The sequence below is a fragment of the Periplaneta americana genome, chromosome 1 (assembly GCF_040183065.1).
Source record: "Periplaneta americana isolate PAMFEO1 chromosome 1, P.americana_PAMFEO1_priV1, whole genome shotgun sequence".
Taxonomy (NCBI): domain Eukaryota; kingdom Metazoa; phylum Arthropoda; class Insecta; order Blattodea; family Blattidae; genus Periplaneta; species Periplaneta americana.
In genome coordinates this window covers 29,478,987-29,505,963 of record NC_091117.1, presented here as the reverse complement: position 1 = coordinate 29,505,963, position 26,977 = coordinate 29,478,987, and the positions used below count along the sequence as shown (strand labels likewise).

At 34.3% G+C, this 26,977-nt stretch overlaps 1 protein-coding gene across 1 annotated transcript in view; it reads left to right on the top strand.

Moving 5' to 3' along the window:
* The window catches only part of LOC138694373 (homeodomain-only protein-like), a 94,219-nt gene that overhangs the window by 5,451 nt on the left and 61,791 nt on the right, over positions 1–26,977 (top strand). The gene's annotated exons all lie outside the window — the stretch shown is intronic.

The window sequence follows — 26,977 nt, the reverse complement described above, 5'->3', positions numbered from 1 at the left end:
TTCCGGCCTCCGTGACTTTTCGCTAATAAATTGTCTTTCGATTGCATATCCGAGAATAATCGATACTTGCGGTTTCATAATGGTACAATGGTGATTTCTCATTGGCTGAACAACTGAATTATAATGAATAGGTGTACTTTAATGAGGTGCATTAAAGGGCTACTACCAGGTGTATAATTACTACATTTCGGCATGGTCGAGCATAAAGATATTTAGGTGAATGATACGCCAGGGTAGGCTCACACCATTTCGTAGCACGTTTGAAATCACTGGGATAAAATGAAAGAACACTCTTAGAAACGCGATATGAACAATGTGAAAACTATAATACCACCTACCCGTCCCAAATTGTGTTCTTTCTTATATAATAAGATATCGTCTAGTTAAACCGCACTCGCGAATTATTTCAAATGTTTACATTGACTATTGCATAAACTTCAAACGTCCCATAAGCAAGAAACCATTCGATTGAAGTCTGGAGAACGAGCAGACCAGGACACTAGTCTCCCACGAACTATTTGCTATAGGATATAGGATTTTTTGGACAAAATTTTGTAACTAACATTTCCGTCTCTATTTTCATTATGTAGTTCATGTGCGCGAATTTTGGGACACTCTATATATTTGGGACATGCGTGTTAATATGCACATTGCGTAAGATAACTCCACAGGTTCAAAGAACGATGTTTGAGTCGCTACCGCCAGCGATATGGTAGGTAATTATAGTATGTTGACGTCTTTTTTTTCTCGATTATGTCGAAGTTTGATCCATCCTTATAAGAAAACGTGTCTGAATATGAAAATTATATTTCAGTGACCTGGCATAGACCTATAAACCGGGAGCATATGCCATCTTGTTTCTTGTTTGTAGTTTTTACAAAGACGAAATTGTGGAAACCAAGTTAAGTGCATATGAGAAAATGGGGTGTAATATGTCTCTCAAAATACACTTTCTACATTCTCATTTGGATTTCTTTTTTCCTAACCTTGGAGCGGTAAGTGACGAGCATGGGGAAAGATTTCATCAAGAAATATCTGAAATGGAAAGGCATTTATAAAGGAAAATCATCATCCAGCATGCTTGCAGACTACTGTTGGTTCCTTGTAAAAGACAGTCCCGGGTTTAGTTATAAACGGAAGTCTTCCAGAAAATCCTTTTAAATTATAAGTTCAAATTCCGAGATTTTTCTCATTATACACATGAAATATTTTTATTGTTGTTGTGTTTTTTTGTGTTTTAAACTATGTAACATCATTTTTGTATCCAGTACACATTTTTAAAGTATTATGAGGCATTTTGAATCCTAGTCTATTGTAATTTTATCAGTAGCAGTGAAAAATAAGAAAAAAAAAGTTTCTTTTTTCCATAAAAAATTCAATTCACTTCAGATTTTAGGGCACACATATTAGTAATATTCACCTATTTTTATTTCGGAGCAAGACAAAAAGTAAAAATTTGTTGTTCAGTGATATATTGATAATGATAAGTAAAGGCTCATTCACAATGAAAATTAAACGTAACGTAAGCGTTAACTTAACGTTACAGTAAAATCAAGAAGTCACACCATAATTCACGATAGGAACATAAACATAACAGCAAACATACTTGGTAACCATAGAAACATAACAACGACGCCATTTCCTCATATTCTGTCGTATACTTCAGCGCTCCACGATTGTGTTCTGTTTGCAAATCACGTAGCATAAGCATGAAAGTTTGGAGTTTGTAAACTTTCATGTTAGCGTCTTACGGTAATGTTTATGTCAATGCTTATGTGAATCATTGTGAATGATCCCATTTGGTAGCCTGGGCGCAAACTTTTGTGTTTATGTTACGGTTATGTTTAATTTTCATTGTGAATGGGCCTTAACCGTCCAAGATTCTGTTTTGCATGACGGAAGCCGGTAGCGCAGCTGGAGACAGTGAAAGTGCCGCTTATCGGTAAAAAAAAAAAAAATAATAAAACGAGTATACTGCAGTGTTGAAGCAGAGAAATATAATCACTTGACATCGTGAAATATTGAAGTATGGTTCTCTGTCATGTTGTTTAATACTACTAGCTACTTATAAGGATTTGAAGAGAAGATTACTGAAATATATTTGAATGAAAATTGTCATGCAACACATACAAAATCTGAGATGAAATCTCTCTTTGAAAGATGATTTAATTTAGTTAGGCTTGAACTGAAGTAGATATAAAATTTGTTTACAGAAAATGAAAATAAATGGTTACGCCTACTTTAATTTTGATACGCTCTGAGAATAATTTTAAATGTCTTTCTTCTCTACGCTGATCAGTATTCAGTTCACGCAGCTGGTTAATGGTGACTTCTCTCCGTGTCGGAGAATGTGAAAGGCGTTTTTGAAACCAGTTAATAAAAATGACATTTTCCCGACAAGTTAACGATAGCTTTATGACTAATTATTATGAAGCAAAAAAAGCAGTAATACTGGAGTGTGCATGTAGGCTGACAGGAGTAGAAGGGATATAAACGCAGTCACTTTTATATACGGTTTTATGGCATGAAAGAAAGAGACGATCTAATACAGATTCTGTTCTCGTTTAATAGTTTAGCAGAAAATATAGTCAATGTTTAAACTTCTATCACGGATAATAGTAATTACTGAATTATGAAATATAGTACAAACCATGAAGTAAATTAAACGGTAAAAAATTCCATTTTCAAATTGGGTCGTTTATTACAAACTAATATAAAAATCGCTTTTGGTAATAAAAGCGGGAGTTAGTAAATCGGCACGACAGTTTTCCTTCTTATTTTTCTCTCTCGAACGTTACTAAATCGGCACAAAAATTTTGCCTAAGTTTTGCATCTTATTTTTCTCTCTCGGGCGTTAGGCCTACTACAGTAAATCAGCACCAAAGTTTTGCCTCTTATTTTTCTCTCTCGAACGTTACTAAATCGGCACTAAAATTTTGCCTAAGTTTTGCATCTTATTTTTCTCTCTCGGGCGTTAGGCCTACTACAGTAAATCGGCACCAAAGTTTTGCCTCTTATTTTTCTCTCTCGAACGTTACTAAATCGGCACTAAAATTTTGCCTAAGTTTTGCATCTTATTTTTCTCTCTCGGACGTTAGGCCTACTACAGTAAATCGGCACCAAAGTTTTGCCTTTTATTTTTCTCTCTCGGGCGTTACTAAATCGTCACTAAAATTTTGCCTACATAAGTTTTGCTTCTTATTTTTCTCTCTGGGACGTTACTAAACCGGCACGATAGTTGTGCCTCTTATTTTTCTCTCTTGGATGTTACAAAAACAGCACGAAAGTTTTGTCTTATTTTTTTTCTCGGATGCTTTAATTGTTAGTCTTATAACTAGACCTTGGATTTTAGGTTAAATGCCTATTTTTCTGTAGGGATAAACTAAACTAGTTAAATATCTTCACATTTTACATAAAATATTAACGTTTGAAAGCGGTTTTATGGTGCCTAAAATGTCTATTTTTCCCATTGAAACCAATTTTTAAGGTTTTAGAGTCTAAAATTGCCTATTTCTATTTGTTATGTATATATTTTTAAATTGTCGTGTAGCAGTGAAAGAGAAAGTTTTGAATGTCATGGAGTGGATATTGTTCAAATGAATGAAGAAATTCCTGGAAGGTGTCTGGTTTTGTTCAGACTTGAGCAGACAGTAGAAATGTAATGAATCGGGAAGATGTAGTTCTCCCTAAAGAAATCAGCATGGAAAATATTGCTAGATTTAAATATGCATCCATTGCTTCGGTATCATTGGGAAGAATTTTTTTCGATTATAAAATGGTTCTTTGTAACAAAAAGGCAAAGTTTCACAATAGAGAATTAGACAAAAACGTTGCTATGTATTGCAATGTCAATTATGAATAATGTGTTAATTGGAAATTCATTGGTAAATTAATTAATTTAATTGTAATATGAGCACTTATGTATTAGCAGCCTTAGAGCAATGAGGCCGATGAATTCATTAAAAATTACGTACCGGTATTTATAATTTAAGACTTAACAAAAATAAAGTTTCTAACCGCATTATTTTTTTACTGTTTTTGTCACTGTATACTGTAATGCTTAATACTCACTAATTAACTGCATTTTCTAGTTACTGTAATTTGTGTGGATATAAATTACATTTTAGCTCCATGAAATAGTATTTTCGTCCACACATGTGGAATAAGATTAGCTCGTCTGACTGCGAAACCAGGTGGCCCGGATTCGAATTCCGGTCGGGGCAAGTTACCTGATTGAGATTTTTCCGGGGGTTTCCCTCAACTCAAATGCTGGGTAACTATCGGTGCTGGACCCCGGACTCATTTCACCGGTATTATCACCTTCATTCAATTCAGAGATGTTGATACAGTATCATAAAATAACCCACTAAAAATAGTATTTTTAGCTGCTTGAAATTGTATTTTTAGATGCCTAAATCTATGTTTTAGTGCCTATTTTGATAAATTCAGGGCCTATTTTAGTTGTCTAAAACATAGTTTTTAAGTGCCTAAATTCTGAGGTTACTTATGACATTTAAGTGAAATATTCCTACATCTCTCATAAATAGGGAGCGGATTTTAGCATATTTGCATGTTTTATTCCTTAGTTGTAAATTATATACAACTATTATATAAAGCGTGTCAAGCTATTTACAACTAAATGTGAAGATTTTATAGAGCATATTTTTGCATATATAAGGAATTAATGCATATTTCAGCTTTTAGTGTATATAAAATCATATTTTGTTTTCTAGTGCTTAAACCAAGATTAAGAATACGAAGAATAAACAAAAATTGAATGCAGAAGAAACGCAAACATTGAAACACATTACAGATATATTTTATTTATTGTAATATGACAACATACAGGCAGTGCACTCTTATCGGCGAATCATTGTAGGCAATTCTGCTGCAATCAACAAAGCCCTCTGGTAAAGATTCTTGTGTGTAGACAATATAAAAAAAGCTTGTTGCCTAACAATTTAGAAGAATATGCAACTCCAGCAGAAATAAACGAAGTCATGTTTCAATATCCTTATGTACTTACTTACAAATGGCTTTTAAGGAACCTGAAAGTTCATTGCCCCCTCACATAAGCCCGCTATCGGTCCCTATCATGAGCAAGATTAATCCAGTCTCTATCATCATATCCTCCCTCCCTAAAATCCATTTCAATATTATCATCCCATCTATGTCTCGGCCTCCCCAAAGGTCTTTTTCCGTCCGGTCTCTCCACTAACACACTATATGCATTTCTGGATTCGCCCATACGTGCTACATGCCCTGCTCATCTCAAACGTCTGGATTTAATATTCCTAATTATGTCAGGTGAAGAAAACAATGCGTGCAGTTCTGCGTTGTGTAACTTTCTTCATTCTCCTGTAACTTCATCCCTCTTAGCCTCAAATATTTTCCTAAGAACCTTATTCTCAAACACCCTTAATCTCTGTTTCTCTTTTTCAAAGTGAGAGTCCAAGTTTCACAACCCTACAGATCAACCGATAATATAACTGTTTTATAAATTCTAACTTTCAGATTTTTTGACAGCAGACTAGATGACAAAAGCTTCTCAACCGAATAATAACAGGCATTTCCCATATTTATTAATATCCTTATGTATAACAGAAAAATCATGAATAATAGCGAACTATTTAAAATCGAATTTTTTTTAACAGTGCATATTTTGCTATTTTAGTGCATACTGGTTTTTAAATGCATATAGTACGTGCATGCATATTTTGCCATTTTTAGTGCATATGAATCCGCCCCTACTCATAAAAATCCTGTTATTTTATAAATAAATAAAGATAATGGCTTCGTCTTGTTTTGCGGATTTAACTCATGATTGTACGAACTCTGAAGTCCTGCCACCAAGGTCAAGGCACAATACGCAGCTAGCGCTTCTGGAATAAGGTTTTTCCCTTATACGGTTACACAGCTGAGCGGTGCGACTGGGAAGTCTGCGGAATAACAGAAAATACCGGAATGCGCAGCAGGCAAAACACGCAACCAGGAATGCTGCGAAAGGAGAGCGAGATTGCCATCACGCGACGAGGCTATTTTTTACGACTCATTCCAAGAAGCGAGCTGTCGCATATCATTACGCGCAGTCCCTGCGTAACAAATTAGGAGAAGTGAGATCTTGCTTCAATACAGCTCGCGTCTTAAGACGACAGCCCCTCACTAGTAGATAGACAATGCCGGATTTAGGCCTAGGCAACCTAGGCAGCTGCCTAGAGCGGCAATTTTCAGGTGGGGGGAACGGCATTTTTTCTCTCTCTCTTTTTTCTTGCCTTTTTTCATTTTCATTTTACAATGAAATTTGTTTTTAAAACACTTGTTGGCAAATCTTTTCTGAAGTAAGTTCTTCACCATCTTGTGAAAGTCGGATATTGTTTTGTGCGAGATCGTGCGTATTTGCTTGTTTTCCGCACAGAACCAATACGCGGTAAGTGTGAAATACCACATTCAGTATTCCCAACCTAACACACATAACAATTTCCCTCTTCTTACCGCTTAAGCGCGACATTCATTTTACTGCTTTAGGCTTTTAACATATTATTTTTAGAGACGTTTAACATAGTAATAATTATAAATCGGAAACTTACCACTGCAAATTCACCTAAATTGCAATGTTAATTATTGTTTTTAAATATTTGCAAAAATTAAGTAAAGTGTACTACTCCACGAAAGCTATTGCATTCCTGATACAAGTAACATTAAGGAAGCCGTGAAAAAATCAACAAGATTCCAGATGCCGATGTTATTACTGCAATATGTTATATAAATAATATTGTTAAAATATTAAAATGAAAAAATAAATCATTACATAACCTTACCGTTTGTTTTAAGTTCGCATTTATAGACTGGGGGGGGGGAAAAAAAAGACAGACGTATGTCACGGCCTGCTGGAGTATAGATATTTTTGTTTTCTAAAGTTGCCGTCATTAAACAGAAACCAAGATGGAGATTTCATTGCAACTAATTAGAAATTCGTCTTTCTGGTATGTAATAAACGATCTTCCCACAAAATAATGTACGATACACGAGCGGTATGTTTCTTTTCATGTTCTCGGAAATTAAAAAAGCTCAACTACGTTTCGCTTTTTCAATCTTTTCCTCGAACATGAAAACGTCAACATACCGCTCTTGTAACGTATATTACTATTGTTATCGCATTGTCGCGGTCGCGGCGAGAGTAAAAGGAAAGTTACAGCTGCATAATTATTATATTGTAATGCCGGTATCACGTTATTATACTATGAAACTGCTTCATTTTAATTGATTGTATAAACAAGAATGCATTGTTGAAAATCAAATTGGATGTGTTTATTAATTTATCGTTATAAATATTAACTACAACTCTCAGTTACATTTGCAATATAATAGGTATAGGCGCTATCGTCAACAATACTATTTAATCATTTTCCAGCATATCGTCGTTGTTCCTACAATAACTCCTATGTGCAAAATATAAAATTTTTCAGTAGAAAGGAAAAAACACATTTATTCATCTTATGGCAGCCATACATAGGAGACTGTGAATTCTTACATTTTCGAAACAAAGAAATATAATTACATACAGGAGATTTTAATATTAAATTACACTATGTAAGTTATTTAATTGAGCAAAAATCTGAAAATCGATAAATATGTCACATAGGAGTTATTGCAGGAACAACGACGATATGCATTATATAATTCGACATGAAAGGTTTATTCCGCTAAGAGTGGGGGTTTATTTTTCAATTTACTTTATACTTCCTATCGAAGTAAAAAATACTTGCAATAATACCACCAACTAAACCAATGCTTAAAAATAAATCACAGCCTGCCTTTCACAAATCAATTTTGTTTCAACAGTGAATAAGTTTGAATATGTTTCTTTCCATCGAGTCTGATGTGCTTCGTCAGATCGACTTGATGACATCATCAATGCTTTCTCCGTGAACAAAGTGCGAAGGAAATCTTTACAATCCACAAGTAGGCTAATATAATAATAATAATAATAATAATAATAATAATAATAATAATAATAATAATAATTTATTTGAATGATCATAATAATATTACACTTATATATATATATATATATATATATATATATATATATATATATATATATAATACTAATCAGTGTTTAAAATCAGGTGAAGTGCTTGCTTTTTAAATAATTTATTATTGGAAGTTGCCAATTTTGAATGTTTTTTAATGAAGTTGTTATACAATCTCGGGCCTAAATTTGAGGCATGCCTTAGTCCTGCTTCAGAATTGCATTTGGGTTCAAACAAAGAACATGATATAATTTGTCTTCTTGTACTGTAACCATGGTCATGATAATTATTATTATTGTTTTTGTGGTAGTATTTTAATAGGGTATATAATATGTATATTTGTTTAATATTCAGTACATTTAATTCTCTGTATATGAGGCGTGTATGATAATCCATTTTTTCCTTAATACATATTTTTATTATTCTCCTCTGTAATAATATTAATGGCATGAGTGAAGACTTCATTGCCCCACCCCATCCTATAATGCCATATTGTAGGATAGAATCAACTAGACTCAGATATATTTGTCTTAGTGTTATTTTTTCCATAAAATGTCTTAGTAAAACAAATTTATAAATAAGAAGCATATATTTTGATTTCAGAAATTTATCTTTTTCTGAATTGTAAGATTTCATTTAAAACTAATTTAAACTAAACATGACCTGTATAATAGCTGCTCATAAACTGTTTGTGGGAGTTGGGAGGCGGCAAATTTTAACAGTGCCTAGGGGCGGAACTATACCTAAATCCGGCTTTGTAGACAGACCGCTTTTCGACCTCTCGCAGCTCCTGTGAGTCTTGTGTAAATCAGGGACGTTCAAACGGATTTTATTTGAAAGGTCAGTAACTACAAGTATACAAGGACGCCTATGTTATGATTATAGTTCTGTGTTTGGTTACCTAAGGCATCCCAGCGACCTGCAACAGTATAGATGTGTAGGCGAAATAAGTCCAGGGTCCAGAGCCGAAAGTTACCCAGCATTTGGTCTTATTGGGTTGAGGGAAAACCCCGGGATAAACCTCAACCAGGTAACTTCCTAACCAGGATTTTAACCCCGGCCCGCTCGTTTCATGGTCAAGCAGGCTAACCATTACTTCAGCAGTTCATTAATAAACAAATGCTGAAGTATATAAAAAAATTAAGTTAAGGGGATACTCCACTAAAAATGACAACTTTTTCCCTAATCATTTTTTTTTCAACCAAATATTGAGAGCATGTTTACTATGTAAATGACTACCAAAATCCAAACTTTTAACTCCCAAATATTTTTGGCTTTTGAGTTTTATTGTTTTCTGTTTGTTTTAGAAATATTTTCAAACCCAAGGTTTTAGTAGAAGATCTCAATTTTTTAGCTTTTCTTTTTGTTTACATTCATAAGACATAGATAAATATTTCTATGCATCCATTTTATGAATAACTTATTTATTAATTTTGAAGTTTTGTTTTCAAATTTTGATAGTGCTATGTTTCTATAATTCATGAAAAAAATATTAATAAAATAAACTAGCAGCATTTCATACAAAATAAATGCATAGAAACATGCAGCTATCTCATAAATACTTGGGGTAAAAATTTAATCCATATTGATTAATATTTGGCATAAAAAGTAGGTGTTTAATCAAGAAAAATAAACTTACGGAAAAATGGATTTGAAAGTAAAATTAATATTTATGTAACACATATCTATTAAAATTCTTCTCCGCTACAATCATCTAGTAACTTCTGGGATCAAACTCTAGAGCAAAATGTTACTAGATTTGTAATCAGAAATTTGTAAAAAAGAATTTTTTGATAAAAAATAATTTTGACAGCTCTTTAAATGCCACACCCCCTTACAGCCTTAATTTAAAAAATAAACATATTTGTAATCAGATTTGAACTAAATCCATTGGTGACGTATGGAAATATACATTCTAAAATGAAATACTTACTTACTGGCTTTTAAGGAACCCGGAGGTTCATTGCCGCCCTCACATAAGCCCGCCATTGGTCCCTATCCTGAGCAAGATTAATCCAGTCTCTACCATCATATCCCACCTCCCTCAAATCCCTTTTAATATTATCTTCCCATCTACGTCTCGGTCTCCCCAACGGTCTTTTCCCCTCTGGCTTCCCAACTAACACCACAGTCTACTATATACAGTCACGAAGCTTGAGTTTTGAGGGTGCTAGAAACAATTGATTGTGACGGTACTATTTTGCATTGCCTGTAATGAGGCGATATTAGCGATCCTAGTGGTGAGCAATTATCTAATGTTTGCATATTTACTACGTATTGAGCTTCGCGACTGTATATACTAGACTGTGCTAACACTCTATATGCATTTCTGGATTCGCCCATACGTGCTACACGCCCTGCCCATCTCAAACGTCTGGATTTAATGTTCCTAATTATGTCAGGTGAAGAATACAATGCGTGCAGTTCTGTGTTGTGTAACTTTCTCCATTCTCCTGTAACTTCATCCCTCTCTAAAATGAAATAGCCAATAAAAATTGTTTGAAAAATGTTCATGATTTTCAGTGGAGTTTCCCCTTAACATATTGGAGAAGATAGCCAGTAATTATTGTTTACAAACAACGTTCTTGATAGAGTCTATATCTACCACTAGAGAAAATGAAGAATTTAATCTCCAAATGTAAAATTAATACTTATCCAGAACAAACTAAACATTATTATTATTATTATTATTATTATTATTATTATTATTATTATTATTATTATTATTATTATTATTGTTATAGTTGTGATGAAATTTACATTTGACTTCGTTTTTATAAATGTTGGCTCTTCTAACCAGGTCAACTGTCGCGACCGCTTTCTCTATATCGATAAAAATAACAATTATTTAGTGATTCCTGTCGTCGTCGTCCTATGCATGTCTCTTTTTAGAGTAACATGTTGTTCCACTTCCTTCACGATCTGGTGAACAAGGAGTAATCAATTTAACTCTCCATGCGCCTAACTCAGAATCAGATCTGTGGCGCCAACAAGAAAGTAGCGGCAATTACCTTCACATTACGTACGTACATTCTCGACCTCCCAAACTGAAACATATGTACTACATTCTTTTTGTGGTTATGTCATTCAAATTTCTGTGTAGTTTCAAATTACGAATTTAGTTCGTATAAATTATATTAAAACAGAAATGAAGAACGGTAGGTTTTATTAAATATCACTTCAATTAAATAAACAATAGAAAATCCTATCTACAATGATAGCTCAATATTATTATAGAAAAGGAGGAATATAATCCAGAGTGGAAGTGAAATTACCCTGTAGATTTTCAGATCGAATAGCTCATGTTGTATGTAACAAAAAATTAAAATATTATATTAGTGGAAAGTTCACAGTTTTCCAGAAAAAAATGTTTCCCCCCCCCACATGTTTAACTACCTCTTATTCGGTAATATTTATATATCTACTCCAATTTGAAAACGTTAAAATTCAAATAAAGATATTTCGTAGAGTAATAAATAGACTTAAGGTAGGACTCCACTGAAAATCATGAAAATTTTTCCAAATTTTTTTAGCTATTTCACTTATTCAGAATTTATATTTTCATACCCCAAATGGATTCAGCTCAATTCTGATTACAAATACTCGTATGTTTACACTTTTTAAATTAAGGCTGGAAGGGGGCGTGGAATTAAAGAGCTGTCAAAATTGTTTTTCATCGAAGAATTCTTTTTTAAAATTTCTGATTACAAATCTAGTAACTTTTTGTCGGCTCCCTGAAGTTACTAGATGAATGTAGAGGAGGAGAATATTAATTTACATAAATATTCATTTTATTTTCATTTTTCTTAAGAAAAATATTAATAAAATAAACTAGCAGCATTAAGAAAAATATTAATAAAATAAACTAGCAGCATTTCTCACAAAATAAATGCATAGAAACATGCAGCTACCTCGTAAATACTTGCAGTAAAAATTTCATCCAGATTGATTAATATTTGGCATAAGAAAGTTGGTGTTGAATCAACAAAAAATGAACACAGAAAAATAGATTTGAAAATGAAATGAATATTTATGTAAATTAATATTCTCCTCCGCTACATTCATCTAGTAACTTCAGGGAGCCAACAAAAAGTTACTAGATTTGTAGTCAGAAATTTTAAAAAAGAATTATTCGATGAAAAACAATTTTGACAGCTCTTTAAATTCCACGCCCCCTTCCAGCCTTAATTTAAAAAGTGTAAACATACGAGTATTTGTAATCAGAATTGAGCTGAATCCATTTGGGGTATGAAAATATAAATTCTGAATAAGTGAAATAGCTAAAAAAAAATTTGGAAAAATTTTCATGATTTTCAGTGGAGTCGTCCCTTAAACTGTTAAATTGCTTGTTAGGCTCAGGGATGAAAACAAGTAACTCGCTAATATAATGAACCTTGTAAGTTGTATATTTACAGTGTCTAGAATGTAATGTAACTTATGACGAAGAAAAGAATGTAAGCAATGAAACAATCTTATGTTTAATTCAGATATTTTCCTCCAGGGGATAAACACATATCTACGAGTAAGTGAGAGAGTGACTATTGTTTACATACAATTTCAATCATAGCTTTTTGAAACCTTGGAACTTCTTGGCTTACTCACAAGTTTCTATACTGTCCTGTCCAAAGCTGTATTTCCATCTAGAGCACCCGACCTCTCCAACAACGTAGTTTTACGAATGATCTTCTTGCATATGGCTTTTCAAATGCAATTTTGATGTCGTAGGCCATTTTTTCATAATATACAGAATGTCCCAAAACTCTTGGGCAAAACTTTGGTATATATTTTCCACTTGTTAGAGATTCTAGAGCATCTCGCCTTTGCAACTTCAAAGTTCTACGAATGATCTTGCATATGGATTTCCAAACACAGCTTGATGTCATAACCTTTAGTTTCATATATACAGAGTGTCCAAAAATGTTGGATAAAACTTTATGAATGCATTCCACTTGTTAGAGATTCTAGAGAGCCCGACTTCTCCAACCAAGTCTTCGTTCTACGTCAGGCCTGCACAAGGTTTGCGCTCTCCGAGCCGGCTCACAGCTCATGAGCGGAATGCAGATATTAGCTGCGCTCTGTATAAGGGTGAACTGGAAGAAGGGGTGATCTCGTACAAAATATACAAAAAGGAAGTACTATTACGAGTGTTTATGAAATAAATTTCCGTTCAGTGTTTGCAAAACTATCTTGGACTATTATTAATTAATAAATAAATATTTATTTTACAGAAATAATATAAATTCTATAGCTACTTAAATGTGCAATATCATTTTGTTATATTTTTATTTATCTGTACATCAAAACGAGGTTTTATGCTGTTGGCAGCTGAAAGGAACAGTAGCCTACTGATCGTAATGAAACATCAGTTACAAATGTTCGATATCTGTCTTTATTAAAGTTGATTATAGAAAACAGTTGCTCACAAATATAAATGTTGAGCCAAACATAGCAATCATTTTCACAGCCAGCCTGTGTAGTTGTGGATATTATTGCTAATGTTTAGTCTTGTAAAACTCAACCAGGCTAGTAGTATTATTCTAACGATCTTTAGCCCTTAGCTCACATTGAAGATCACTAAGTTCGAGCTGTAAATCGTTAAATGTTAAATGTTATGTTCCGTCTTTTAAATTCCTCCATACTGTACTGTAGCAGTAAGTAAGCAACGTGAAACAGTTACTGAGAATACACACTGCACTCCACTAGATAGCTGAGTGGTCTTTTTTTTTTTATTATTTATTTACGTGCTATTTTACAACCTGTGTTTTGCCATAGGCATATCCCAAGATATTTACATTAGTGGTGACTACAATTTTATTGTTTAGAGTCTATTCTTGAAGTGTGCGGAAGATGTTGCTGATGAAGTTTGTGACAGCGACAGTGTTGATGTGGAACTTCAGTATCTGGGGCAGCGTTTGGGTTGTTAGAAGACGAGGCCGGTCTCTTGAGTAAAGGAGCATTCTGTCAGAAGGTGTCTTGCTGTCTGAGGTGACTTTTCTGGGCAGTTACATAGGAGAGATGGTGCCTTGTTGATCCTGTGAAGATATGTACGGAAACAACCGTGGTTGGTCAGGAATTGGGTGATAATGTAATTAGGCCATAGGGATAGAGAGAGCCTGTGGTGGATAGAGGGGATGACTTGTTTGGTGTGATGTGCTACCTCGGAGTTGATGCAAGTTGCATTCCAAATGTTTGTTTCCCTCTCCTCTACCTATAGCAAGTATATGTCATTTTGACATATCTTCCTCTCCGTTTCGGCGAGCGGTAAACACAGCTCTCCCGCTCCGAAGGAGCGCGCGCGCGCTCGTTGAGCGCTGTTTGTGCAGGTATGTTCTACGTATTAATGATCTTCTTACAATGGCTTTTCAAATACAGTTTGATACCATGAGCGTAATTCACAGGATGTCTAAAAAATGTAGAATAATTCAGTTTTAATTTGCAGTATTAAACTAAGAAAACGTACGTTACACAATAGCAATAAAATTACGCAATTCTCATGCTAAAATTAAGTAACTACTGTCAGAACATCCAACAAAAATTAGGTTTCTTCATTTACATTAGTAGATCCTGAATTGAGACAAACTTAGTACCACGGGGATTGGGCATTCTGAACTTCCTCAATGATTGATAGAGCATCATCGTCATGACGACTCTAGACGAATTCATCATTATTGTTCCTGTTACGTTTATATACTGTAGATGAATGTTAGATTATGTTTTATTCTTTGTAGAAAATTACAGTGTGTTGCGAAACTCCGCTTTCTGAATAACCACTATTGAAAACTTTCTTCTTAAGAAATGAGTCGACACGAAGTTACAAGAATAACAGACGTCTTGCATAACAAACAATAGGTATGTAAAATACCCAGGTATGTGTTCTGTTAGATCATTTCTGACACTGAATGAAAGATCCCAAGACTTTTAATACAAGGAATTACTAAGAAAGAATGCCTGAAGTGGACGTTTCTGGATCAGGGTCACCAGTATCATCCTTCGGCTACTGCATTGTTCAGATTCTGCAACATGTGCAGGAATGAGATCTGTGTAATTGTAGTCTACAGTTGCTAAAACCGTTTTACCTCGAACTTTTTACTCTGCAAAGCAAGACACGACATTTCTGAGAACGGATTCATCATCGGTTTTGTAACCTCCAGAAGTTCTTAGTCTGCATTTGTCTTCGGTAGCGTGACCAGGAACGGAGTAAGTTCATAGAATTACAGTAGATGGTCATTACAGTATGAGTAATGAGATTTCATACATAGGGTGGGAAGTCTTCAATGACAGTCACTTAACAGAGTAAATCCTTAAGACAGCAATTTTGCATTATTTATTTTTATTTAGTGGGAAATCCACTTTGTTTGTGGAAAAAACTTCAACATCGCAGTAAATTCAGCAGTGCTTATATCCCTTCTCTTCAGCACTGAGGGAAAGAAGATATAAACAAACAGTGCCTGCTGAACGCTCCGCTCTGCAAAACGCTCTACGACAGCCGTGGCGAAAATGTGACTCGAGAGCACATTGTGGCTCGCAATGATAGCTATGCATTTCTCTTGCTTCCTAACTCCCCAACCCCACCCTCTCACACACTGGAGTCAAACTCCGTTCCATTTGTATTTGTCTCTGACCTGCGAGTGGCGTCGTCGCAATGTCTCTCTCGAAACCATGTACCTCTACAAAAACGAAAGTTCCAAGTAGGATGGGAGGACGCATTTTTTTGCTGCCAATATGATGAGAATATTAAATGTATGATTTGTTCAAAGTATTACGAGGAAAACAGCTGCATAACATAAAACGGCATTATACTACATATCACTCGTGAAACATTAAAAGGTTAATTATTATTATTATCATCATCATCATCATCTCTGTACGTCGATTCTTTTTCAGCAAATGTACGAATAATGCGGTTAGCTCATAGCTTTACAGTGTGATGTTAAATGAAAGCTAGATGTAAGGACTTGACAAATGTTGAATTTTTCATATCTTTGCCAAAAAATAAATATCTGAAGCTTCGTTCTTTTGTTTGCTCTGTTGAAGCCATGTTAGCTACAACTTACGTTTGTTTTCAATAATGAAAATAGTAAAAACCAAATTTAGATCACGACTGACAGACAAATACTTTCGTGATCAACTACGACTGGCAGTAAGTGACATAATTCCTGATTTTGAAACTCTGTCACAGAGACATTCTGGAGACAATTAATTTGAGGTTGTAATAATGTGTCCTATGTTTTCTTGTTCATTTCTTTCTTCATTGTACGTACTAAACATTAGGTTTTTAACCTTATATTGTAGAAAAGTATATTTAAGTGTTTGACGTAAGGAAAATGAAAATCCGTTAATAAGTCAGACAGTTGCTTCACTTTCCCTTCGGGTGTCCGCCTCCCTCCATAAGTGCTATGCACGTTGCAGGTTACACAGTGGCTCGGCGCACGATCACATTTTCGCCACGGCTGCTCTACGACCTACCTCCTGCGATACTCAGGCCTTAGAATGAAGCACGCGTCAAGATTTCAGTAACAGCGTTTCCGAACATCCATTGTTTAAAAGTGATTTATTAATATATATAAATCCCACAAGGGTAGCTGCCCTTCAGTACGGGTTGCAAAAGACACGGCATACTAAACAAAAAAAATTAACATTGTATTATCAGTATTATGATTATTTTTTCAAAAGGAAGCTACCCTTGGGAAGGTACGTTTATTCAATAATTATTAATAATAATCAGATACAATATAAAGTAATTTCGGCGTACAGGTGATTAAGTATTAAAATATCCTTATACCGTAAACGTGAAAGTAATATTATTAGAAATGCGTGTTGGAACTCAAAACTCTAATGTAAAAACGTTAATAAAATGTGTATTTCTAAATGTAGTTAGTTAGTTAGTTAGTTAGTTAGTGTAATTTAAAAAGGACGCGTCAGCTACGATGGCTATTTGCGCCCTTATCTAAAATTCTTCACAGAAGAAAAACAGAAATACAATAACCACAATGCTAAAAAGAACTAAAAAGCGTTGTCACAGTTTGGATTACAGCAACTTCTTATGGTCTGTCTGAAATCCAACAAGGAAAACTGTACACTCCAATGTCTATAAGTTCAGATCTGAGTAAAAATAGACCGGAATTCGTGGCACTACAAAACACACAGATTACCTAGGGGTACGTACAAACATCCATGCATTTTTCTTATACAAATCACACGCAATCATTACGATGTATACAACACGTTAAGCAATGGATGTTATTCTGTCAGTTTCTATCTGTAAGCAACAATAGCTCCTTCATAACAAAAGATTGCTTACAAACATCTACAGTACAGCGCTGTTGCGTCATAGGCAGGGAAAGGATTTATATGTAAATACATATTTACTTATAAAGCTAATATAATTTATATTTTGCATTATCTTTATGTTTCACAATGTGTAGGGTTGAAAAATCCTACTTTTATTTTCCATATTTTTCCATATTTTAGAGTTTAGTACATATTTTCGTTAATTTCCATATATTTTCCATATTTCATATAAAACAGTCCATATTATATTAGGTTTAACAATAAAACAAAACAAAATTCCATTAACTTTTAAAAATACATTTCAACAATAGAGATTTAAACACATGTTCAGTAATCCCTTTAATATCAGAGTTATTTGAAAATTAGCAGTCCTATCAACAATGGGAAAGTAAGTTACAAAACTGTATTAATTTAATTTAAAATTTTTAACAGACTTCAGTTGTGCAGCTCAACAGTTAAATGCCAGTCAGAGTACACATAGGTTCAGTTTTGTAAATCATACTATAAAGACGGTAAATATGCCAAAAGTACGTCATTCAGTCAATTTAAAATCAAAACTAACAAGTTACATTTCAGAATTTAAAGAAGATGGTTTATCAACTGACAATAAAATATTATTTTGTAATTTGTGTCAGTGTGCAGTATCATCTACACAAAAGTTCCTGGTGCAACAACACATTACAACTAGTAAACATCAGGCCAACAAACAACTAAATTCCAAGCAGAGACAATTGTTTTTAACACAACCAACAACATCGAATGTAAGATCTGAGTTTAACATCGACCTGTGCCGTTCTCTCATCTCTGCTGATATTCCTCTCTACAAACTAAAGAATAAGGTCTTCAGGGAATTCCTTGAAAAATATACTCAACATACAATCCCGGATGAGTCAACACTTAGGAAGACGTATGCTCCATCCATCTACGATGAGACAATACAGAAGATAAGAGATGAAATTAAAGATAGTTCAATTTGGGTTTCCATTGATGAGACTCCCGACAAAGAAGGTAGACTTGTTGGTAATGTAGTTATCGGTTTGTTAAGTGAACAATATTCTGAACGAATTCTTTTACATTGTGATGTTCTAGAAAAGTGCAATAACAAAACTATAGTTAAACTGTTCAACGAAGCTATGGGTATCCTGTGGCCAAAGGGTATTATGTACGATAATGTGTTATTCTTTATTAGCGATGCTGCCCCTTATATGGTCAAAGCTGGACAAGCATTATCTGTTGTATATCCTAAATTGACTCATTTTACTTGTGTGGCGCATGCATTTCATCGTGTGGCAGAAGTGGTCAGAGACAATTTCCCTAAAGTAGATTTGTTGATTTCATCAGTGAAAAAAGTATTTCTCAAAGCTCCCAGTAGAGTTAACGTGTTGAAAGAAATGTACCCTGAAATTCCATTGCCACCAAAGCCAATTTTAACTAGATGGGGTACATGGCTAGAAGCAGTTGAATATTATGCCGAACATATAGACTCTATTAACAATGTTCTCCTTGCATTGGACTCTGAAGATGCAGTCTCAATTGATACTGCGAAAACAGTTACCTGTGACATAAGTGTGAAGAATGACTTAGCTCACATTCAGCATACATTTTCATGCATCATAAAAACGCTCAAAAGTCTCCAAAATAGGCACCTTTCACTATCTGAAAGTTTTGAAATTATAAATAGTACTGTGGAACAACTGAATCGTGGTAGAGGTAAAGTTGCAGATGCAGTAAGAGCTAAGGTGGACACTGTACTTTCAAAAAACCCTGGATATGAAGAACTACAAAAGGTTGTTGCTGTGATGAGTGGTGAATCAACAGTGAAGATTAACTTGGACTTATCCCCAGCAGACATTGTGAAATTGAATTATGTACCAGTTACTTCTTGTGACGTCGAACGCTCTTTTAGTCAGTATAAATCTATCCTCAGAGACAATAGAAGAAGATTCACTTTTCAGCACTTGAAAGAAATGTTTGTAACCTATTGTTATGGTAACAGACAATAAAGATTGTGTTTTGTTGAAACTACATTGGAAGATAAGGTACGTCCATTATATTTTTTGTTTAGTTTGATTAAAATGTACCAATATTTAACGTACATAGTCATTTTTTTATAATTTTAAGTCCATATTTAATTCCATATTTTGGTAAAAATCCATATTTAATTCCATATTTTGGTAAAAATAACTACATATATATTTACATATTTCATATATTTTTAGTCCATATAAATCCGTTCCCTGGTCATAGGGGATTATTTTCGCCTGAACTCAGTAGCGACTGCAGACAACCGACGCCCACCGTCGGACAAGGTCGTTTTCGAGGACAGCGCTAAGAAACTCCATGAATGGAAATCTAGATGTAAACCGGCTTCTTTTCTTGTATTTCGCATGTGCTGATTCTTTTTGTTCCCATTGTTTTCTACGTCACGGGTATACAGTCTAAGACAATGACGTTTATGACCATGAAGAATCAGACCTTGAACTTTAGAAAGTCTCCGCTTGAACTCCATTTTTAAATATCCATAAGGAATTAGGATATGTATAGTAACTGAGTAGTCTAGACTTTTGGCTTTCGACGCAGACGGTCTGGGTTCGAGTTCTTGCCATGCCTGGGATTTTTCATTAAAAAAATCAGAGTTGGGTCGACACCACTATATCTCTTTACACGAGCACCGAAAGTTACCCAGTCTTTGCTCTTAATGGGCTGAAGAAAGACTCTGGAAAAAACTCTAACTAAGTAACTTATCACAACCAGAATTTGAACCCTGGCCCACGCGTTTCACAGTCAGACACGCTATTTTTTTTAATAACTTTTACTGCATAGGGATGGACTTTGAAAAATCTTTTCCATGGGGGTTTTGGGATGGAAAAAAAATCAATTCATTAAAATATGCTTTTATGGCAAATAACTGAATTGTTGTTTAAACATTTCAAAGTTTTTAACATTAAAAAAAATTATTTTATTTTATTTTATTAAAATATTTTCACAGAAATCTTAATAACTTTGAAAGATACATACATAAATATAGAACTAAAAATATGAATTCTCTGCGTTTGTCTGAACCCAAATGTAAAACCAATGCAGCTTTTTATCATAGTATGAGTCAAGGTCCTAGATTATTAAACAAATCTTATTCTAATATTATTTTAACCACGAATCCTCTTCAAATTAATAAAAAATTTTAAAAAATTGTATTGGATTTATATTTTGGGTTTAAACATATTAAACACTTTTGAATCTGTATTCACTCTCAATTTTAATTTTATTTTTGTTTGTATTGGAATCCCCTCCTGAGCACGAGTCTTACTCATTCAAGAGTGGGCTAGTTTACCTTTCATTGTATTAACTTGTATTCATTTCAAACTTACTAGTAATAAAATAAATAAATAAAAATAAATAAACGTCAATACAGTATATGTAAAATATGCATCGTCTACACAACTTTATTTTAATCTGTAAGACATGATCGCAAAGATATAGAAAGTTTTTAGATATGCCCATTCAATAAAAGTAGGCTATACAATTGCATCAACTTACACAGTCTACTAATACACGAACTCCGAACGCACATTCCCGCTGCCTCCATGTAAAGGAAGTGAAGTAAACACCGATTCTGCTAAGTTATTTCCATAGCTTGTTGATGGACGACTACTAAATACTTGTTACCTTCGATGGAGGGTCTATAACGTATTTGATTGGTATACTAAAAAAATGGAGATGAAACGAATACAATGCTTGTAGTTAACAACGCTAAGCTTCATTTTATTATAGTACATTATGCAACGAGCCTATAATGAAGGTAATTAAGAAGTGAGCATGGATATTTATGAAACGAGCTTCTTAATTACCATTATAGGCGAGTTTCATACGACTTTTTATGCTCGACCATATTTCTAACTTGATATTATTAATTTTATTGTATCTGACCTGGAGCAATGTCCCGTATGTTGTGAGATGTGCGCAGACGCGAAAGTATTGATTTTTTCCGAGGAACAGATGTGCACATTGACCTTGCTAGGCCATAAGAACCTACAGAGATAACATTGAAATAAAATTAGACATTAAGAAACGAGATGGCAAATTGAATTTATTTGAATATTATTTACAATTAACGCTAATTATTATAGTAACAGAACATAACCTTCTGCGACAGTATTGGATTTCCAGCCTCCGTGACTTTTCGCTAATTCTCTTTCGATTGTATATCCGAGAATAATCGATACTTGCGGTTTTATAACGGCAGAAAGCTGACCTGTCATTGGCTGAACAGTTGTAACCTGAGTCGTCATTGGCTGAAAGACCTGACCTTTAATGATTAGGTGTACTTTAATGACATGCATTAAAGGTCTGCTACCAGGTGTATAATTACTACATTTCGGCATGGTCGAGCATAAAATAATTTAAAACATTAGGAGAAACACTTTTAAAATGCTATATGAAAATATCAATCAATCACTATAGCGGATCAAATCTCTGAATGTTTTTGGCGTCAATCACTTTTCGCCCAAGCTTTTCTATCTTCCGCCATGGTCCTAATTCCTCCTATTGCATTTGGTCATTCCATCGGAATTTGGGTCGTCCCAAAGGTCTCCTTCCACCTGGTAGTACTCCCTAAGTAATTTTTATCAGAAATAAAATTGTTCTTCTGTTATTAGATGTGCTAACCAGTCCAGTCTTTTGTTTTTTAGGCGTTAGGTACAGCTTATAGTAGTAAAATTTTAGATATATTTAACATTTTTTTCCTCCATTACTGTATCTTGTACAATGAAAATTAGTAAGTGTAAAACACTGTCATTCTGCTATATGAAAAAAAATATATAATTTTACGATTTAAAAAAATTATTTACATTTTTGTTTTCAAAATTCAGTTTACTGTGCAGTGTTGAAGCGTTTCCCACATAACTAAAAAACTATCCAACATTCTGTGATGAAATACTTTGTGTGTATTTATGCAAGTCATATCTACAATATGATGCACGATCATTTCTCTACCTTTGATAGATTGTCTGGTAAAAAAAATTAATTCATTTAAAAAATGGTCAAATATCAGTACTTTCTTCTAACACAAAATAAAAATAAAAAAATATTATTTAGTGAGGAATGTACTTGAAAGAGCATGATACTATAAACACGAGTTTCAGCAATAAAATAAAGGAGAGAGAACATGAAAAAGTTAACGAGTTATGAGGGAAACGCTTCATGACTGCACAATAAACTGCTACCATTTTGAATTTTGAAAAAAAAAAATATATATATAAATAATTTTTTTAAATCATATAGCAGAAGGATAGTGTTTTACAGATACCAATTTTCATTATTGCACAAGATACAATAATGGAGGGAAAAAATGTTGAATATTTCCAAAAATTTTACTGCTATAAGCTATACCTGACCCCTTAACTACTTCTACAATATCTGGTTCCAGGTACAGGTTTTTTATTCCATATTCTTCCTAATTTGCTGTTGTCCATCGTCTTGGATGGAGTCAAAAATTTTTCTCAATATTTTGTTGTCAAGAAATTATTAATGCCCTTTCCGTCTTCTTTTTTAAAATCCTCGTTTCTGTTCCGTTTATTGAAAAGAGGAGAATTATTGTTTTATAAGATCTTATTTTAGTGGCTGTGGTAAGAAATTTGGAAATCATTAATTATTTGTGTGAAAATATACCAAAAAAAATTTGGACTATTGGTAAATAGTTTCGTCTGATATAATCACAGATAAATGTTTTATTAACCTTACTGGATAAACAATCATTCTTGACAAAAATAAATACCTTTAGGAAAGGAGTACCTGTACATCATAACCAGGAGTGAATTGGTACACAAACATGAAAATGATATGAAAGCATTCGCCACGCAGATAATTAGTGGAGCCTTAAAAAGGAAGACATCAGAAGACTTATCAATACGTCCATGCAATATTCAGTGTTGAAAAATGTTTCCCAACATTTAGATTTAGAGGAAATAATAGTAAGCGATTTAAACTATTTGAGACAGGATTCATACTGTGCAAAAAGAAAGCTTCGCTCAAATCTGTCAAAATCAAAAACAGAATGTTCTTCTTTAGAAACTATGATGAAAAAACTGTAAAGAATCAAATTGCAAGACTAAAGGCTGGTTCACAATAAACCGGGAACAAAAACGACAATGAGAACGAGAACGGAAATATTGTTAAAATAAATGCATTTAAATGTGAGTATTCACAATTAACTATTGTGAATGCTCACATTTAAATACATTCATTTTAACATTACTTCCGTTCTCGTTTTTGTTGTCGTTTCCGTTTTCGGTTTATTGTGAACCAGCCTTTAGGCCTAATTTTGTGCAAAGCTCTGGCTGTTTTTATAAGCAGACACTGAAAGATAAATACTGACCCATTTGGATACAATAGGTTATTACTATTTAATACGAGAAAAATTCGTACCGGCACCGGGAATCGAACCCAGGACCTCTCAGCTCTGCGCGCTGAGCGCTCTTTCCAACTGAGCTATGCCGGGACACGATACACGGCGCCGGCCGAACCCCTCTCGTAATGCTTTTTACGGCCTTACTACCTGCATTTGAGACGAAACACGTCATATATGCAAGAGCGCATATTTAAATGACTTTATGGCCATATTCAACATCAGTTTGTGAAAACTGCTAACAGTTAATACATCACATATTCGTATGAGGTCTCGCCCACCTCATTGAACATTACACGACTACTCTGAAGTAGCCAATGTATATTATTTTCGTATTCGTATTAAATAGTAATAATACACATTGGCTACTTCAGAGTAGTCGTGTAATATTCAATGAGGTGGGCGACACCTCATACGAATATGTGATACAATAGGTTAATTCGTGCCTGTCATTTGTGTTTTATACAACTGTGGAATAAAAAGTCCGTATTATATAAGTTTCTAGTATTTTCTCCTTTTTGGGTTTATTTTTTCAAATTATTCCGATGAAGGTGAGAAATTAAAACATCCAAAATACGAGAGTACGCAATTCAGATATGTATTTATCTATTTCGGGTGCATTTCGCTGCAGCCCCGTAGAGTATACAGCTTATCTCTAGAATAAACACTTCGCATTAGGGTATTTCTCAGTTGCGTCATTCAGACTTATTTAACGCAACATTACGGAACTGTGCAGCATGTTTACGTCAAATTATTTTTAGAGGAAGGAAACACGTGCTTGTGAAAGCAAGAAATTTTCAACAAACAGGGAGAAGAACTGTAGGCTACGTAATATTGAGACTTCGAAAGCTTTCTTCATATCGGTAAGGAATTCGTCTCCCTTTAAGATGACAGAAATGCCTGGTTTCATAGATTAGTTAGGTTACACTTGGGGTGAGGGCTAAACCTCTATGTACAGACTCTGTTGGCTCATTGCAGATATCCAGAATATCTCATACTGATTAATACAATCCACGTCTTCAGCGAGTTTCAACGAATTTTATTACTAAAAGCTAGCGTTTGATCACCGAGTGAAGAAAACTATCAGCAGTACTAGAGGTATACATTGAAACACACGCATACCGCACGATACCTACAGTCAGCGCAGACGAGTAGCAATGTTTATATAGGTGTCGATTATGGCAGATTGTTCTTTGTCGACCTATATAGGAAATTGAAACATACAAGCGCTTCATAAACACAATATCCATCTTACGTCACCTGACTCGATTTCAATTTAGTAATGGTTTGAATGTTTTTGTGGAGGAAGATAATGCACGCACGCACGCACGCACACACACACACACACACACCGATGTATCACATTTTATTGTATAATTCTTTAGCTAAATTACACCCAGAACTTCTAACATGTAACCTACTAACATATAACAAGAAAATTAGAAACGTATTAATGTTTTCAATTCGATTAAATAAATTTATAGCCTATGTATATGAATTAATCAGCCTATATTATACTTGTACAGAAGGAACACCATTCAACATACAGCGAGGGGTGAGACAAGGAGATCCCTTGTCACCGAAGATCTTTAATTGTGTATTGGAGGAGGTCTTTCGCAAGTTACCTTGGGGTCGCAAGCACGGCATATCTATCGACGGAAGAAAACTGACCAATCTACGCTTTGCTGATGATGTGGTTCTGTTTGCCAGATCCAGGAAACGATTGGAAGAGATGCTGAACGAATTGTGCGAAGAAAGCATGGCAGTAGGGCTAAAAATCAACACCAGCAAAACCAAAGTACTGTCAAATGACGCAGAAGGGCAGATGATCGTCAACAATGCGAACATCGAATTTGTCACGCAATACATTTACCTTGGCCAGACTATATCATTTCAGAACAGCATGGACAAAGAAATTGATAGACGAATAGCATCGGCATGGAGAAAGTTTTGGAGTCTGTCCTTCATCCTAATGGACAAGAGCCAAAAATTGCAGAACAAGAGGCAGATCTTCAACAGCTGCATTGCACCTGTACTTCTATATGGGGCGCAATCCTGGTCACTCACCAAGAAACAGGCATTAAAATTAGGAAGATGCCAAAGAAGAATGGAAAGGAAAATTCTCGGAATAAGCCTGAAAGACAGAATCAGAAACGAAGAAGTACGGCGACGAAGCGGCGTAGAGGACGTGGTCACACTCGCTAAAAGGATGAAATGGCGCTGGGGAGGACACGTGATACGAATGCAACATACCAGATGGGCACACACGGCGACACTGTGGGATCCAAGAATTGGCTGGAGAAACCGTGGACGACCGAGGACCAGATGGAGGGACGAGTTCCAGTTGCAGCTAGGAGGACTGTGGACCAGAATAGGACGCCAAAGAACACGGTGGAAGGACGCAGTCAACCAACTTTGAGTGGGAGCAACAACCAGTGCTAGCGAAATTGTGGACAAAGAACTAGGAATGTAAATAGACCATCAGGTCGGCTCTTCTGATGGTCAAGACTTGAGTCACCCCTGCCCAAGCAGGAGGCCTTGCCCCACTGGGGATTTACGGCTTTATTTTTATTATTATTATTATTATTATTATTATTATTATTATTATTATTATTATTATTTATTATTATTATTATTATTATTATTATTATTCTATCATGTCGGAATATATATTTTTCATAAATTGTCCTACTTTATTCACGTATGATATTATTCTTCTCTATGCTAATATTATATTATTTCATTGTAGCTGTAATTTTAATTTTAGTTCCTATTTTATTTTATTTTGTATATTCTCTTATAGGCCTATTAATAATATATCTGAACTGCGACCGAACACGAGCGCTGCTCATTCGGTCCTCAAATTTTGTTAATATTATTGTATCCTCTTTTTTATATTAGTTGTATTATTTTATTTCTATTTCTATTGTTGTAATTATATTCTGTAGTCTGATGTATTATTTTCTGTATTATATGTTCTATTTTGTATGATTATATAAATTTGTACTTGACTATGTTATAGCATCTTCCGATGCATTAAAAATTTGCACTAATAACTTCTTGCGAAATTAAAAGAAGTTTCCCGAAGTACAGACATTGCTTATTCAAAAGAAGGAGAACACTTTCGTTTGAAAATTATAAAATTTATAGTCATTCATTATTAAGACTTAAGCCTAATAGATTTAAAGAGGGTCGTAAAATTTATTGTTTTTTTTAATACAGAATATACAGTGCGATCGAAAGTCCCTCA